Source organism: Procambarus clarkii, chromosome 5 (assembly GCF_040958095.1).
Source record: "Procambarus clarkii isolate CNS0578487 chromosome 5, FALCON_Pclarkii_2.0, whole genome shotgun sequence".
NCBI lineage: Eukaryota > Metazoa > Arthropoda > Malacostraca > Decapoda > Cambaridae > Procambarus > Procambarus clarkii.
In genome coordinates, this window is record NC_091154.1 from 4,481,260 (window position 1) to 4,499,067 (window position 17,808).

General features: G+C 39.1%; 1 protein-coding gene and 1 long non-coding RNA gene across 2 annotated transcripts in view; one reads left to right on the forward strand and one right to left on the reverse strand.

The window, feature by feature from the left end:
• The window catches only part of LOC123764815 (uncharacterized), a 51,326-nt gene that overhangs the window by 26,884 nt on the left and 6,634 nt on the right, over positions 1-17,808 (forward strand). The window lies entirely within an intron of this gene.
• Positions 14,978-16,734, reverse strand: LOC138372929 (uncharacterized). The gene is made up of 2 exons (XR_011230991.1): positions 16,278-16,734; positions 14,978-15,246 (listed from the first exon to the last, which is right to left on the reverse strand). It is a non-coding gene; the product is annotated as an uncharacterized lncRNA (long non-coding RNA).

Consider the following 17,808-nt stretch of genomic DNA (forward strand, 5'->3'; position numbering starts at 1 on the left):
CCTCAAATTGGACCCCAGTGGCACGCCACTTACCACATTTCTCCAGTCAGATCAGATTCATTCCCATTTAGCACAACCCTTTGTTTTCATTGTTTTATTCATTCCAGTATTCTCCCACATACTGTATTTGCCAGCATATAAGACACGCTTTGTTTAATATTAAATGTATAAAAAAAATTGCCCTACATCTAATGCGCTCGTATTATGGATGTGAGACTGAGTGCCATAGGCTAGTCAGTACTGGTCAAGTTTGCTTGGCACAAAAATTGTGGCTAATAATAAAATATTGAATCGCGCCACCATCGGGTGCACCGCTCTGGTGGCTTGGTGCAGCAACATAAGACATCACATCCAGAAATACAAGTTTCACATCCTGTATAGCAATTCTCTTGCCCAAAATATAAACAACTATACAGCTGAGCTTAGAGAAAGTAAGAGTTGGGGTACAAAAACCACTTTAACCAATACGCTGCTCAGGGCTATTTGGCCTTCAACACCCACAGGCACAATTTTTTTTTTTAATATTTTGTCTTATAATGGTGTTCATTTGTGTTCCTGATCATGGGAAAAATAATACAAAAATCGTAGGTGGCATATTTTGGCCGCAATAGGGTGGGGAAGTCTGGCAAAAAAAAAAAAAAAAAAAAAAAGAGGCGTTGACAGAGCAATCGTCGGTGGCGTTGTGCTCTGCCCGAGCTGTCAGGTGGGAGTTGCCACAAAGTCATTTTTACCTATTTATTTCAATGTCTCTGATTTTTTCGAAGTTTTTTGCAGTAACATTATTCAATAGTGTGTAGTGTGATATATTTATGTAATAAAATGTGTGAATCATCGCTATACTCAAAAGTATTGTGATCATACTAGTGATTCAGTTACTGTATTATGTTCATAAAACAATAAACAAATAGTTTTGCTGTTATTGCACTATATACGCAGGTTACATAGGTATACAGGTATTCACAAGTTATTACACTATATACACAGGTGGCTACACACACAACTGATGCTCCCTCCCTCCCTCATTGGTTCAAGGCCAGATGCACTAACATTCCTCCTTTAACCACTTAACTGCGCCAACCGAGTACGAAATGGACTCTTAGGATCTCCAGTGAGAGGCAGCCATCTTGGAAAAAATTCCCAGAATGCCCTAGGGCTGCTGGTTGGGTTAGTACTGAATGAGCAACAATGGGTGGCGCACGCGCTTCTGGCTCCCAAACACCTATCCGACGGGGTGTTGAAAGATACCACTCCATCGGTGAAATTCAAACCTTACTGTTTGAAGAACATAAGGGTCATAATATTGGTGAAGCTAGGCACAATAAGGACCTTACACAAAGGTTGGATGCAAGTGATATAGTACCTATGAGGACGATACAGCGAGAGTATCCAGTTGTAGCTCTGAGCATCACCCTTGCAATCGTATGCTATCTCCAATTATTTAGATAATACATTGGTGAATCGTTTTTTGCGTTCAGTGACGATGCATCTGATACAAGTAGCATAGATGAACAGTGTTAGTGGCTTCCATGGTGGTGTATTCCATAGATATTTTCAAGAATACCTGAATCTCTTCCTAACTGACGGACACTCTTTGAGGCTAGCTGAATCTCTTTCTAACTGACGGACACTCTTGAGGTAAGGTGAATCTCTTTCTGTGTGAGACCATACAAAGCGATCTTTTCAAGACTACCTTACAAATTGATCTTTTCCTATAATCTTTTCAATACTGTACTACCTTACGCTTTACAAGCTTGGCTACATACAACCTACAAGTACTAAAGCCAAGTGTGTACGTGAGTGCGTTATTTGCATGCACACAGAATGAAGAAACAGGAAGCGAAAATTTATCTGTACTTGGTGCACTGAGAGCGAAGTCGCGCTGTGTACCATGAGCTACTTCATTGATTATTACTCACTTCCGAAGTACTGAGTGTGTAATACAGTGTGTTACTGTGTAAATAGTGTGTGAAACTGTACATATTGTAATTTTAGTGAATTTTTAACAGGTAATATTGCAACAATAAACATTTATTGTGGACACATTACTGACACATGTATCACAGTTCCATGGAACGTTATGAACGTTCTACTGTATACATATTGTAAAGGACACAAATATGCATCATATACGATAAAAAAACAATAAAACCGCATTGGAAATACATAAAACAAATAATTGAAAATATATTTGTGGCAACACCCGGTGCTTGAATGGCCCATGCGACTGGGCGATTCACGCACGGGCGACCAGGCCCTGATGATGTCACAGCGCACCTTGTCCACGTCCCCACAGCCAAAGTAAGTGGAATTTGGTATTTATTTTTACATAGACATGTTCAGGGAAGGGAATTTATCATTTTACGAAGAAAAAATAATTTTTGGGGAACACTTTATTTCATGCACACGGGGAATTTCACAATAAACTCGGCGCAGCACGGTGGTTAAGTATACTGTTTGTGGTGTTATTACACTATATACACACATTATATATAAGTATTTACATGTTTTGTTCACCATAACTGTACAACTAAGCTGGTATAGTGCCCAAAGAGCATAGTGGCCACAGTTTCATCATGACAAGTCATGCAGATGAGGCCACCTCCCTTACCAAATTGGCTTCTCGCAACACTCCTTTCGCTGTTATTACAATATGTAAATATACAGTGGCACCTCGACATATGATTGCCCCTACTTACGATAATTTCGAGTTACGATGTAAATTTCATCGAAAAATGAGACTCGACATCCGATGGTGTCGTCGACTTCTGATATTTGTTGGTACATGTTCGGGTCGACCGAGCGCGTGGTTCCCGGTTACGCGGCTGACCTGCCTTAGTTTACTACAGCTGCCCGCTTAGTGACGATCGCGCCTATAAGAAATTCCGCTTCTGTGGTGATTTTTTGCATTTTGAACATTAAAGTAATTATTATATATCATGCCATGAGTCCCAGGAAAGTCAGTGGTAAGGCTCAACATATGATAACCCACGTAAGGATGACCATAGAGCAGAAACAAGAGTACAGAATGTCTGTTCGTCAACAATTAAGAAAATGTATGCAGCATGGGAAGAATTGCAAACCTTTGCTGAAACGATTCACCCAAATCAAGCTGCAGTAGGCCGTTGCCTTAACCTATTCAATGACACTGTGATGCATCATTACAGACAAATATTAAAACGAAGGGAAAAATAAATGTCTCTTGACAAATTTGAAATGAGACAAACAAGCACTGAACCACAACCAGGTCCTAGTGGTATTGAGGCAAAACGTAGGAGAGAGAGTACCCCAGAGAAAACATCACTGCCTGATGTGATAATGGAAGGGGACTCCCCTTCCAAACAATAACAACTCTCCTCCTCCCCCCTCATCACCATCTTCCATACGTTATCAAGAGCCCTCCATAAAGGTAAGAGAAACTTTGGTACTGTATTGTAGTTAGAAAAAAACATTGTATTCAGTATAAAATGTATTTGTATGTTAATATTTTGGAGGGTGGGGAACGGATTAATTCAATTCCCTTTATTTCTTATGGGAAAAATTGCTTCGACTTAAAATGTTTCGACTTACGATCCGTCTTTGGGAACGGATTAGCATCGTAAGTCGAGGCCCCATTGTATATATACTGTCTCCACTCGATCATCCGGACTATATGGGAAGGACCCCCAGCCGGATTATCACATTTTTCGGATAATGGTACTTTTTCACCTACGAGTCCAAAAGTGACCATTTCCAACTATTTTTATACTACAAACAACATAATTTGAATTGCCTTGCCACATATAATTATTAAATATTCAACTAGAAACCTCAACTTACTTTGTTGGTGTTAGTCTTCTTGATTGATGCCACACATCTTGAAGTTAAGAATTCTTAACAATTTATGTAACCTATACTAACACAACACTAAAATTAACACTTAAAATTACTGTACAGTTCATTAAGCAAAGTTAGTTTTGACTGCCAGCTGCTGAAGCCTCACTGGTTGAAGGCATTTGGGTTGCCTGTGAGGCCTCGCTTGTTGAAGGCGCTTGCTTGCGCCTCACTTGTTGAAGGTGCTTGGTTTGTGCCTCACTTGTTGAAGGCGCTTGGCTTGCGCCTCACTTGTTGAAGGCGCTTGGCTTGCCTGTGGCGCCTCACTTGTTGAAGGCGCTTGGCTTGCGCCTCACTTGTTGAAGGCGCTTGGCTTGCGCCTCACTTGTTGAAGGCGCTTGGCTTGCGCCTCACTTGTTGAAGGCGCTTGGCTTGCGCCTCACTTGTTGAAGGCGCTTGGCTTGCGCCTCACTTGTTGAAGGCGCTTGGTTTGCGCCTCACTTGTTGAAGGCGCTTGGCTTGCGCCTCACTTGTTGAAGGCGCTTGGCTTGCGCCTCACTTGTTGAAGGCGCTTGGCTTGCGCCTCACTTGTTGAAGGCGCTTGGCTTGCGCCTCACTTGTTGAACAACACGTAACGTGTCGTTAATTGCTAGGACAACCTTCTTCCTCTTAACACCTCCAGAATGATTGATGCTGCTACCAGACATAGTCTTGGCCAAAAATTTTTAAAGTTACTATGAAAATAAAAAAGTTATTTAAAAAAAATATTTCACTAATGGCGCAGCACTGTGTATAGCACGAGGGACGGACGCACATGGGTTGACCAGTGTTGGACGGGTCCACTTGGGGGCAATTATAGTACATTACGTAGGCCGCCAGGAGGAAAAAAACTCACAATATTTTTGAAGGAAATTTCAGCCTGTGCACATTGCTTTTAGGAAACTTATTTATTTGTTATTACATAATTACTAGTACTTATTTCATTTGCTTTTGGCTATGATTAATTGTTCTAAATTAATTCCTGTACCCAGGTGGTCCCTCCCGACGCACCCCTCCCACCCTCCCAACACCACCCACCCACCCCACCCCCTCCTCCACCATGCGTCTAGAGCCACAGACGGGATTAATACAATATGGCTAAATTTTCATCCAGCCAAACCAGCTTTTATCCGGTTCCTGTGGCCATTTTGGCCGGATATTGTAATAACTTTATCCGATCATGATTTTAGCCGTATAAGGGCGTTTTCCGGATGTTCGAATCCCGGATAATCGTGGGGTTACAGATTAATATTAATATATATATATATATATATATATATATATATATATATATATATATATATATATATATATATATAATATATATATATATATATATATATAGACACACACACAGAGCACCACTTGGTTTCCGAACTTTAGTTATCCGAAACTTCCAGGTTTCCCGATTGGGGTTGGGGAGTCATGCTACCCAAACAAAGTTCGGGTAGGAAGGGGTCCGCCAAGCGTCCCGCCGGCCTGTGGTGGTGGGTGGGAGATGGTCCAGTTTGCCCACTGTGACTTCACAGATGCACGGCCTATTATTCATATTATTTTGAATTGTCATAAGTCTGGAATGTTCATTCTGTGATTTTGTTTTACATATCTGCACAATCAAGAAACATCTGTGCACCATGTCAGTTCCAAATGCACGCATTGCATCAGTGATGGCTGACTGGTGGGTGGATGGATTGGGGAGCTTAGGTGGGAGGCAGTATGAGTGAGAGGGGGAGAATTAGTGAGAAAGGGAGGCAGAGATGCTAGGAGGGAGGGGGAGGTAGGAATGATGCTAGGATCAATTCTATAGTATGACTGCCGAGTTCCTTGTCCGAAACTCTGGAAGGAATCACACTGCGATTTGTTGCAGTGCTGAATCTACTTGGATTGCTAGGAGGGAGTGGGTGGTAAATGGGAGAATTAGGGAGGGAGGGAAAGGCTGGCAGGAAGGCAGGAAGGAAGGGAGGGATAGATGTGTGTTGAGGTGAGCCATGTGACCTTGAGAGAGTGTGTATGGGGGTGGAGGGTGGGGGAGGTGTGTCGGTGGTGGGGGAGGGACTGGCTGACTCAGGTAAGCCTAACCACCCTCAACCCGTTAGCCAGATTTGTTTCTTAAATGTACATCATATATATTTTTGGTTACTGGTTTTGTTTAATAATATTATTAGGATAATAAAAAGTTATAAAAATACTTATTTCATGAATGCTTTATTGTATTAGATGGAGATTCTCTGGCAATCTACTAAGTTAGCCACTTCGGGGGGAGGGAGGGAGGGCAGCAGCAGTGAGGGTGTGCTAGTTGTCCTTGCAGGGTTGAGCTCTGGCTCTTTGGTCCTGCCACTCCTGAGGGAGAAATGGATCAGGACTTCTCTAATTGGCGAGTGCAAACAAAATACTATCGCATTCATGCTATGAACCTGTCAATTTTTTCCCTTAGATTTTTAAAAATGTTTTCTCTCCATTTTCCTCCATTCCTCCTCCCTTTCTTGTTTACGAACGAGAAATGGGTTCTAATTCCGAACCCCCTAAAAATAAATAGGTTCTAATTTCCGAACCCCTAAAAATAAATAGGTTTAGGGGTTCGGAAACCAAGTGGTGCTCTGTATATATATATATATATATATATATATATATATATATATATATATATATATATATATATATATATATATATATATATATATATATATATACAGTGGTACCTCACATAACGATTGCCCCAAAAGACGAATATTTTGGGTAATGAACGGCCCGATCGGCGTCAAATTGTTCCATATGACGAACGCGGGTTTGAGTAACGTCAACACCACATGGTGGGGTCGCGCTGCTTCTTGCACATTCTTAGACGCCTCCGACGATGCACATAAATTATGTTGTTCTTGTTTAAAGATGCTAATGATGCTGGGATATAAAAGGGTGACTGCTGAGATGTTGCAAAGCATTGACGTTTTTGTAGGAAAAAAGAAATGAAATGTCTGATATACAACAAATGTCAAAAAGGTTCGTTCGGTGTTCGGCAGGTAGGCTGCTCCATTATAACAATCTTTCTTTGTTTCAAATGTGTTCCATTTGTTTTGTATTTGTCATTTACGTCTCAATAATGGAGAAGCCTACCTTACATACACTGAATAAACCATTATGACATTTTCCTTTCTTCAAATGTGTTCAATATTTATTTTTCATTTGTCTTATAGCAAAAGGTTCGTTCGGTGGTCGGCAGGTAGGCTGCTCCATGTTTCTTACATACAAAAAAACGTAAATAATAACAAAATGAAGAATTTTGAAAACCAGTACAAATGTCAAAAAGGTTCGTTCGGTGGTCTACAGGTCGGCTGCTCCATGTTTCTTAAAAAAAACAAAAAAAAAAAAATAAAAATAAAAGAACTGTTGAAACATTTTGAAAAATGGACAAATGTCATAGAGGTTCGTTCAGTGTTTGTCGGGTAGGCTGCTCCATTATTGAGACGTACGTGACAAATACAAAACAAATGGAACACATTTGAAACAAAGAAAGATTGTCATAATGGAGCAGCCTACCCAACAAACACTGAACGAACCTTTTGCTATAACGAATATGAAAGACAAGGGCTGCTGGCTGGGTTAGTACTGCGTGAGCAACCATTTGTGGCACATGCGCCTCTGGCTCTCAAACACCTGTCCCACACGGTGTTGAAAGACTGTGCTCAGTCGGTGCAATTCAGACCCTATTGTTTGAAGAACATAAGGGTCATAACATTGGTGAAGCTAGGCGCAATAAGGGCTTAACACAACGGTCGGATGCCAGTGATACAGCACCTATGAGGATGATACAGCGAGCGTATCCAGGTGTAGCTCTGAGCCCCACCCTTGCCATCTCTAATGTATATTATATAGATGATACATAGATGAATCGTTTTCTGCGTTCAGTGATGATGCATCTGATACAAGTAGCATAGATGAAGTGTTAGCGGCTTCCATGGTGGTGGTGTTCATTGATATTTTCAAGAATACCTGAATCTCTTCCTGACTGATGGACACTCTTTGAGGCTAGCTGAATCTCTTCCTGTGTCGGACCTTACAAAGCGATCTTTTCAAGACTACCTTACAAATTGAGCTTTTCCTATAATCGTTTCAATACTACTTTATGCTTTACAAGCTTGGCTACATACCACCTACAAGTACTAAAGCCAAGGGTGCACGCGAGTGCGTTATGTGCAAGCACACAGAACGATGAAACAGGAAACGAAAATCTATCTGTAGCTGGTGCAAGGAGAGCAAAGTCGCGCTGTGTACCATGGACTACTTCGTTGACTATTACGCACCTCCAAAGTACTGAGTGTGTAATACAGTGTTACTGTGTAAATAGTATGTGAAACTGTACATATTGTAATTTTAGTGAATTTTTACCACGTAATATTGTGACAATAAACATTTATTGTGGACACATTACTGACACATGTATCACAGTTTCATGGAAAATTATGAACATTCTACTGTATACATATTGTAAAGGTCACAAATATGCATCATATACTATAAAAGAAACAAATAAAACCACATTGGAAATGCATAGAAAAAATATTTGAAAATATATTTGTGGCAACACGCGGTGCTTGAATGGCCTGCGCGACCGTGTCTGGGAGCTTCACACACGGGCGACCAGCCCCTGATGACGTCACAGCGCACCTTGTCCACGCCCTCACAGCCAAAGTAAGTGGAATTTGGTAATTATTTTTACATAGACATGTTCAGGGAAGGTAATTTATCATTTTACAAAGAAAAATTATATTTTGGGGAACATTTGATGTCATGCACACTGGGGATATTTCACAATAAACACAGTGCATCACACAGGTTACATGGGGGACACTCGTTTTGTATGACGTCCGTTTCACATGACGAACATGGAACGGATTAAATTCGTTATGCGAGGTACCACTGTATATATATATATATATATATATATATATATATATATATATATATATATATATATATATATATATATATATATATATATATATATATATATATATATATATACAGTATATATATATATACTGTAACCCCGCGATTATCCGGGATTCAAACATCCGAAAAACGCCCTTATACGGCCAAAATCGTGAACGGATAAAGTTATCACAATATCCGGCCAAAATAGCCACAGGGACCGGATTAAAGCATGTTTTCTGCAGAAATTACACTATCCGGTCAGTCCCCCGGATAATCGTGCCTTTGTCCGTATATAAAAACATGAGGCTGGCCATACGGTATTAATCCCGTCTGCCCGAGACTCGAGGCGCATGGTGTAGGTGGGGGTGGGGTGGGTGGTGTCGGGAGAGAGGGGAGCGTTGGGAGGGACCACCTGGGGGGATGGGGAGTGGCCTATACACTACAGTACAGTAATTACTATCAATTTTAGAACAACTCATCATAGCCAAAATCAAAAGAAATACTAGTAATTATGTAATAAAAAATTCCATACAAGTTTCCTAAAAACAATTTGCACAGGCTGAAGTTTCCTTCAAAAATATTTTTTTTTTTCCTCCTGGCGGCCTATGTAACGTGCCTCCTTCCTGCCCCGAGTGGACCCGTCCAGGCCTGGTCAAGCCATGTGCTCTCTAGCCTCGTGTTACACCACAGTGCCGCGCCATTAGTGAAATATTTTTTTAAATAACTTTTTTATTTTCATAGTAACTTTGAACATTTTTGGCCAAGACTATGTCTGGTAGCAGCATGAATCGTTCTGGAGGTGGAAAGAGGAAGAAGGTTGTCCTAACACTTAAGGACAAGCTACGTGTTATACAACTTTGTGAACATGGCCGGTCGACCTCAAGTGTTGCCATGGAATATAATATAGGCACTAGTACTGTTTCTGATATAAGGAAACAAAAAGAGAAACTTATTTTTTGTTTTGTTTTTTTTGAGATATATACAAGAGTTGTTACATTCTTGTACAATTCATTGCAATTCTTATGCAATTCTTATGCAATTCATTTCAACGTGTGAAAGTGAAGGTGCAAGCACTAGCAGAGGTTTTGTTAGAAAAACTATGAAAACTTCGACGCATGTGCAGTTGGATGAGGCTGTGTACAAGTGGTTTGCTCAGCACCGCACAGTTGGCGTGACAATTCGCGGCCCAGAAATACAAAATGCTGCAAGCAGGTTTGCTGCAAGCCTTGGAATAAAGAATTTCGAAGCGAGTGAAGGGTGGGTTGCAAGGTTCAAGGGTAGGCACAATATTGTGAAGAGGAAAATTGTCGGTGAAAAACTGAGTGCAGATGAAAGCAGTGTAGAACCATTTAAACGTAAATTACGAGAATATATTGTGGCAAATAATATTTATTCGTATCAAATTTATAATGCAGATGAAACTGGGTTGTATTGGAGGAGTTTACCAGAAAAAACTCTAGCAATGAGGAGTGAGGGTTGTGTGCCAGGACGTAAGGTTTGCAAGGACAGGCTCTCAGCCATGATGTGTGCGAATGCCGACGGCACAGACAGAATCACGTGTGCAATTGTTGGCAAATCTAAGAAACCAAGAGCCTTGCAACATTGCATGGACAGACTGCCAGTGAAATATTATGACTCAAAAAATGCATGGTTTACACAGGAGATCTTTCTTTCCTGGTTTCATGACGTGTTCTGCAGAGAAGTTCGTGCATATCAAATTAAGAAACTCAAAATAAGGCCAAGCGAAGTTCGGGCTTTACTGTTGCTTGATAATGCGCCTGCCCACCCCAGAATTGACACGTTAACCTCACATGATGGCAAGATAACGTGTATGGCACTTCCTCCTAACACAACCTCTCTCATTCAGCCTATGGATCAGGGAGTTATCTGTGCTACGAAGAGGTTGTACACCAAAAAAATGCTAAACGAAGTTTTGGTGGTTTTGCCTCTTCCGGAAGATATTGAACTCGGTGTGGATAACAGGGCTAAAAAAACCTTCAGAATTTGAAGAACTATACAATCAAGGAAGCCATCTATAACTGGGCCAAGGTATGGAGTGAAGTAAAGGAATCGACTTTGAAAAATTCCTGGAAAAAACTCCTCACGTCTACGGTCAGAAATGATGAAGAAATGGATTTTGAAGGATTTACAGATGAAATCCATGGAATGTTTAGAAATGCCGGCGAAAACTTAGAAAGACAGGATGTGGTTGATTGGCTTGAACAAGATGCCAATGATCCAGGATATGGTGTGATGAGTGAAGACGAGATTCTACAGTCTGTTACTGGTGAGGTGGACGAAGAGGATGAAGAAGGCAGTGAAGAACCAACACCAATGACCACGAAATACAGTACACTCATGACGTATGTTGACGGATTAATAAATTTTTCATCAAATTGTGCTCATCCAGAGGTTGGAAACATGTATCCGTACCTTAGGCGAACAAAAGAGCTGATCATACAACTGGCCAGTGAACACAGAAGGCAAGCAACACTTGATTCATATATGGTACGAAAATCAAACCAAGCGCCTTCAACAAGTGAGGCGGCACGCGCAACCCAAGCGCCTTCAACAAGTGAGGCTGCACGCGCAACCCAAGAGCCTTCAACAAGTGAGGGGGCACACGCAACCCAAGTGCCTTCAACCAGTGAGGCATCCTCAGCAGACAGTGAGAACTAACTTTGCCTAATGAACTGTACAGTAATTTTAAGTGTTAATTTTAGTGTTGTGTTACTATAAGTTACGTAAATTGTCAAGAATTTTTAACTTCAAGATGAGTCATCAATCAAGAAGACGAACACAAAAAGGTAAGTTGAGGTTTCTAGTTGAATATTTAATAATTATATGTTGCATGTCTGGCCACAGGAACCAAATAAAAGCTGGTTTGGCAGGATGAAAATACGGCCATACCGTATTAATCCCGTCTGTGGCTCTAGACGCATGGTGGAGGAGGGGGGTGGGGTGGGTGGGTGGTGTTGGGAGGGTGGGAGGGGTGCGTCAGGAGGGACCACCTGGGTACAGGAATTACCATTAATTTTAGAACAATTAATCATAGCCAAAAACAAATGAAATAACTACTAGTAATTATGTAATAACAAATAAATAAGTTTCCTAAAAGCATTGTGCACAGGCTGAAGTTTCCTTCAAAAATATTGTGAATTTTTTTTCCTCCTGGCGGCCTACACAACGCGTTATGGCTGCCCCAAATGGACCTGTCCAACACGGGTCAACCCATGTGCGTCCGTCCCTCGTGTTATACACAGTGCTGCGCCATTAGTGAAATATTTTTTTAAATAACTTTTTTATTTTCATAGTAACTTTGAACATTTTTGGCCAAGACTATGTCTGGTAGCAGCATCAATCGTTCTGGAAGTGTTAAGAGGAAGAAGATTGTCCTAGCAATTAAAGACAAGTTACGTGTTGTTCAAACAGTGAGGCGTCACAGGCAGCCAAGCGCCTTCAACGAGTGAGGCGCCACAGGCAAGCCAAGCCCCTTCAACAAGTGAGGCATTACAGGCAAGCCAAGCGCTTTCAACAAGTGACGCGCCACAGGCAAGCCAAGCGCTTTCAACAAGTGAGGCGCAAGCAAGCGCCTTTAACAAGTGAGGCGTCACAGGCAAGCCAAGCGCCTTCAACAAGTGAGGGCATGCAAGCGCTTCAACAAGTGAGGTGCAAGCAAGCGCTTTCAACAAGTGAGGCCTCACAGGCAACCCAAATGCCCTCAACCAGTGAGGCTTCAGCAGCTGGCAGTCAAAACTAACTTAGCTTAATGAACTGTACAGTAATTTTAAGTGTTAATTTTAGTGTTGTGTTAGTATAGGTTACGTAAATTGTTAAGAATCTTTAACTTCAAGATGTGTGGCATCGATCAAGAAGACGAACACCAACAAGGTAAGTTGAGGTTTCTAGTTGAATATTTAATAATTGTATGTGGCAAGGCAATTCAAATTATGTTGTTTGTAGTATAAAAATAGTTGGAAATGGTCACTTTTGGACTCGTAGGTGAAAAAGTACCATTATCCGAAAAACGTGCTAATCCGGCTGGGGGTCCTTCCCATATAGTCCGGATGATCGAGTGGAGACAGTATATATATATATATATATATATATATATATATATATATATATATATATATATATATATATATATATATATAAAATTCATTTTTATTTCTAGTCTGACGCGACACGGGCGCGTTTCGTAAAACTTATTACATTTTCAAAGACTTTAGTTCACAAATACACAACTGATTAGAACTTACGTATCTACATTTGAGTGAGGTGGGAGGGGTGATGTGGCATTAACACAAGACAGAACAAGAGGGGATATTAATAGGGTATTAAAAGTATCAACACAAGACAGAACACAAACAATGGGTATTGAATAGAAGTGTTATATATATATATATATATATATATATATATATATATATATATATATATATATATATATATATATATATATATATATATAATAATAATGTATCTACATTTGTGTTCACCATAACGAACCACTAAGTTGGCAGGCCGAGTCAAAAAGCAGCGAAGAGTGGCCACCACACCAGCCAGCCAGCCACTGGCTGCCACTCCTCTTCCCCCCCCCCCTCACCTCACCTCACTCACCAACATTCTCCTCTCACCATACTGTTTTTGCTTTTATTCACTATATACAGACGTTATATATATATATAAGTATCTGCATGTTTTGTTCACCATAGCAAACCACTAAGCTGGTATAGTAAGTGCAGACAACAACAGGTGGCCACACAGATTCGGCAGACGACACTACAGCCCTCCAACCCCTCTACATTACTCCTCCCACAGTACAGTGCAAATTATCACAATAATCCTGCCTTTATCAGAATCCTTGGGTTATTTTTATCACAGTCAGGAGTCGTCTGTAATACTGTACTATCATTGCTAAATAATACCAGTTACATATATTTTTGACATTTTTAAGCGACACTGCATGCGCCAGCGTTGGTGGCTCACTCAGTACCGAGGCTTTCACACCCGAGAATATTGCCCACAATTTAAAAAAAATATAGTCTGTTTACAAGAGCCCTGAGGAAGGTGATGTGAACCCCCCTGTAGCCGCGGGCCGTTTAAATTTTTGTGCGGTACGCCAAAACGTCATATAAAGGGGTGCTCACTTTGTCAGTTACTCAACACGCCATATGAAGTGTTGCGCAGTTTAAGGGTTAAAATACTTTCCAATAAATGTATGATGAAACATACTAAAATAGATTTTTTCCACAAAATATCCTTGTAAAATAAGGTTGTGTCGTATGTGAGGGTGCGTCTTTTACACTGGCAAATACGGTATTCCATGTGCCTGTAATTTCCTTGCTAGTCTTTCATGTGGTACCTTGTCAAAAGCTTTAGCAAAGTCCATGTAAACTACATTTACCAGAAGTGCTTTGTCTGAATAGTCAGTTACCATTTCCAGAAATGTGCGCAGGTTTGTAAGGCAGGATCTATTATAAACGAAACCATATTACCTGTGTGTGTTGATTTTACAAGGTTGTTCTCTGCGAGACATAGGATGATTATGATATCGAGCTTCCACCATCTTTTTCCTAGCTAAGTGGCGGCCGTACTACAATTTTATTTTTCAGGTATTTTTATTATGCAAGTCAAGTGACCAAATATATATATATATATATATATATATATATATATATATATATATATATATATATATATATAAATATATATATAAATATATATATAATATATATATACACTATATATATAAATATATATATAAATATATATAATATATATATATATATATATAAATATATATATAATATATATATATAAATATATATATAATATATATATATATATATATATATATATATATATATATATATAATATATATTATATATATAATATATATAATATATATTATATATATAATATATATTATATATATTATATATATAATATATATTATATATATATAATATATAATATTATATATATATATAATATATAATATTATATATATATATATATATATATATATATATATATATATATATATATTATATATATATATATATATATATATATATATAATTTGATAAGGTACAGAGCAATGTGCTGTTACCCTACTCTGTATAAGGTATTAGAGAATAGGTTTGTAGGTACACAGTATCATACTGACATAGCATGTGATGTGAAATAAAATGTTTTTTAGCTTTTATTTCATAAATATAAATGCATCCTTTATATAATGCAAACCAATAATAAATTGCTTAAAAAAAAAGGGGGAAGACATTTCATGGATATACTCTAAATGGACAAATGCTCTGGACCTTTATATGGAAAAAAATGTCTTGGACCAGTTCCAGACATCTGGATAGAAATGCATATTTTGGACCACTAGGATGCATATTCGTGGTGTGTGGATGGAAATGCACATCCAGGACTTGTGGTTGGGAACGCACATTTGAGACCTGTGGACAGAAAACACATATCTGGAACCATTGATAAAATTTACACGGTAGAGACAGTGATTCTTGCATATAATATGCATCCTGGACCTTTCACCAAGAAAACTTGTCCTGAACCTGTATGCACTGTGACTCGGAATGGTAAGCTAGAGGTGAATACTTATTGAAAAGATATACTAATTTGTTGAATACAAAAATTTGGGAAAGGAAGATATGGCTTGCCTCCCTAGTTTGACAGGGTGTGGCATGCCTCCCTAGTTTGACAGGGGTGTGGCTTGCCTCCTTAGTTTGACAGGGTGTGGCTTGCCTCCCTAGTTTGACAGGGTGTGGCTTGCCTCCCTAGTTTGACAGGGGCATGGCTTGCCCCTCTAGTTTGACACGGGTGTGGCTTGCCTTCCTAGTTTGACAGGGTGTGGCATGCTTCCCTCTCTTGAAAGGAAATCTACTTGGATTCCCAAAATGCCTTAAGGATTTAATTTGTCTCCGAGTGCACTATAGATAAGTATTTCAGTGTAATAACCTAATGTCTCTGAAGCCAGGAAGTAATTATTTTTGTTCTTTGAACTTGGTGTCTTAAATAATGAATATGCAGATACAGTAGGTAAAATTGTCATCAGATAGCTGGATAAATAACAAGAGGATCCATCAAATATTATGCATTATGGATAACTACAAATCTGGATGGAATCGGAATTGTAGAAGCATCAGGATTTTATGAAATTTCTCGGCCAAACAATACCACAGGCCATACTGCTGTATAAGCTATGAGTTATGTTCATGTACACTTTTTAAAGCCATTCAAGTGAGTGCATGACCCAGAAAACATATTGGGCACAATGATTGTAAACCTTACATGTTCATTTATCACTGATAGTTGGCAGGATCAGTGCAGAAATACAAAACAGGTAAAATGTATAATCATACTGTACCATGTTTGGGAAGGAAAATGGTGAAATATTTGAGCCGATAAAACAAGGGATGCCATTACAGTGAGTGAACTATTAAACTAGAACTCTCTAATCTAGAACACTGACCTGGGCTCATGTCCCCTATCAAGGCAAGTGAGTCATCTTGTTTCAAGACAATAAAACACTGAAGGTTTTGTCGCAGTGCTGAATACCAGTGAAACTTGCAGTAGGCAAAATGCAAATCCCAGGAATAACAAATGCTTGTCCACAAAACCTTATCACCAGCAAGGAATGAATCCTGAAAAATCTCTGCAGGAAAACCATACTGCAAAAAAAAAAAAAAAATAAAATAAAAAAATAAAAAGATTTAAAAATAAAATGATCTCAATATTTACTTCCTCATTATGTTCTTTGTCACATACATGACAACGAACATTGTAAGGGAGTATCGGACAGAGGTAAGTACCGACTTGGTAAGTATTCCATGTTGTAGTTGTAACTAGGTGTATGTGAATACTTCATGACATCTTTGTTTTATTTCTCTCCCATTATATTTATCCTTATTACAGATTTCTCTTATCTTTCCCCTTTCCATTATCTCTTTCTCTCATGTTTCTTCCCTGTTGGTCACCCTTCCTTCCTCACCTTTCTGCTCTCCCCTTTTGTCCCTCTCTCTCTTTGGTTCCTCCTTTCTTATATATCCCTCTTCCTCCTATCTCTCCTCCCTCCCTATCCCTTCTCCCATTCTCTTACCATTATTGCCACATTCTCTATTATCTCTCGCCTTCCTATTCTTTTTAAAGGATCTGGGAATACTAAGTTAAACGACCAAAGCTTTAAGTTTCAGTTTAAGGAAAAGTTTCAACTAGGTTATGAGAAGGTACAGATCCAGAGATTCCGCCACATTGCTCCTATTTTTCAAATCACTTTTGCATTCCCACTTTAAGTACTGCCGAGTACTCGCATCTTCTGGTCAAATGAGAGATTTTTGTAATAGAAGGAATTCAGAGGATGCAATACAGCACATAGACGCAGTTAAGCATCACTAAGAACATCTCAAAGCTAGTATGACCATAAAACGTGTTAAATTGAGGGCACCGTAGACTTGATTCCCTTTTTGTCTAATTTTCAAATGTGATAGATGAACTTGATTTAATATCAGCTTTTCCAATATCGGGTTTAATTTAATTAAAGTTTAATTCTAAATCACCACATTCAGTAATATGAATCGGTCTCTTTGCTTCGTGATAAGTTGAATGTCCATGCTAAAACTGTTCTCCACCAAATATAAGATTGGAAATGCAGGAATAAGTTTTTTTTTAACTACTTCCACAATGCAGAATAGTGACCAATAATTTCTTTCCTAACCAAAGTTCTTTGGTATGATTTCTAAAAACTTTTGTTTTAGCTTAGCATTATTTTAGCAGTTCAATTAGTTCCGCTACTTTCATATCCCGATGGAGTTAGAGTGGACATGACCCAATCTGGAATATTCAACAAAATAAAAACCTTAAATCTTGAAGATGTATGTTTATGCAACATATATATAAATGGTCACAATAAATACACAGTTCACCGAGAGTGGTCAATTTTAAAGTAATCATTCAACATTTCACTCCACTATGACCTCTCTGCCACCCCCTCATTCCTCTTGGTG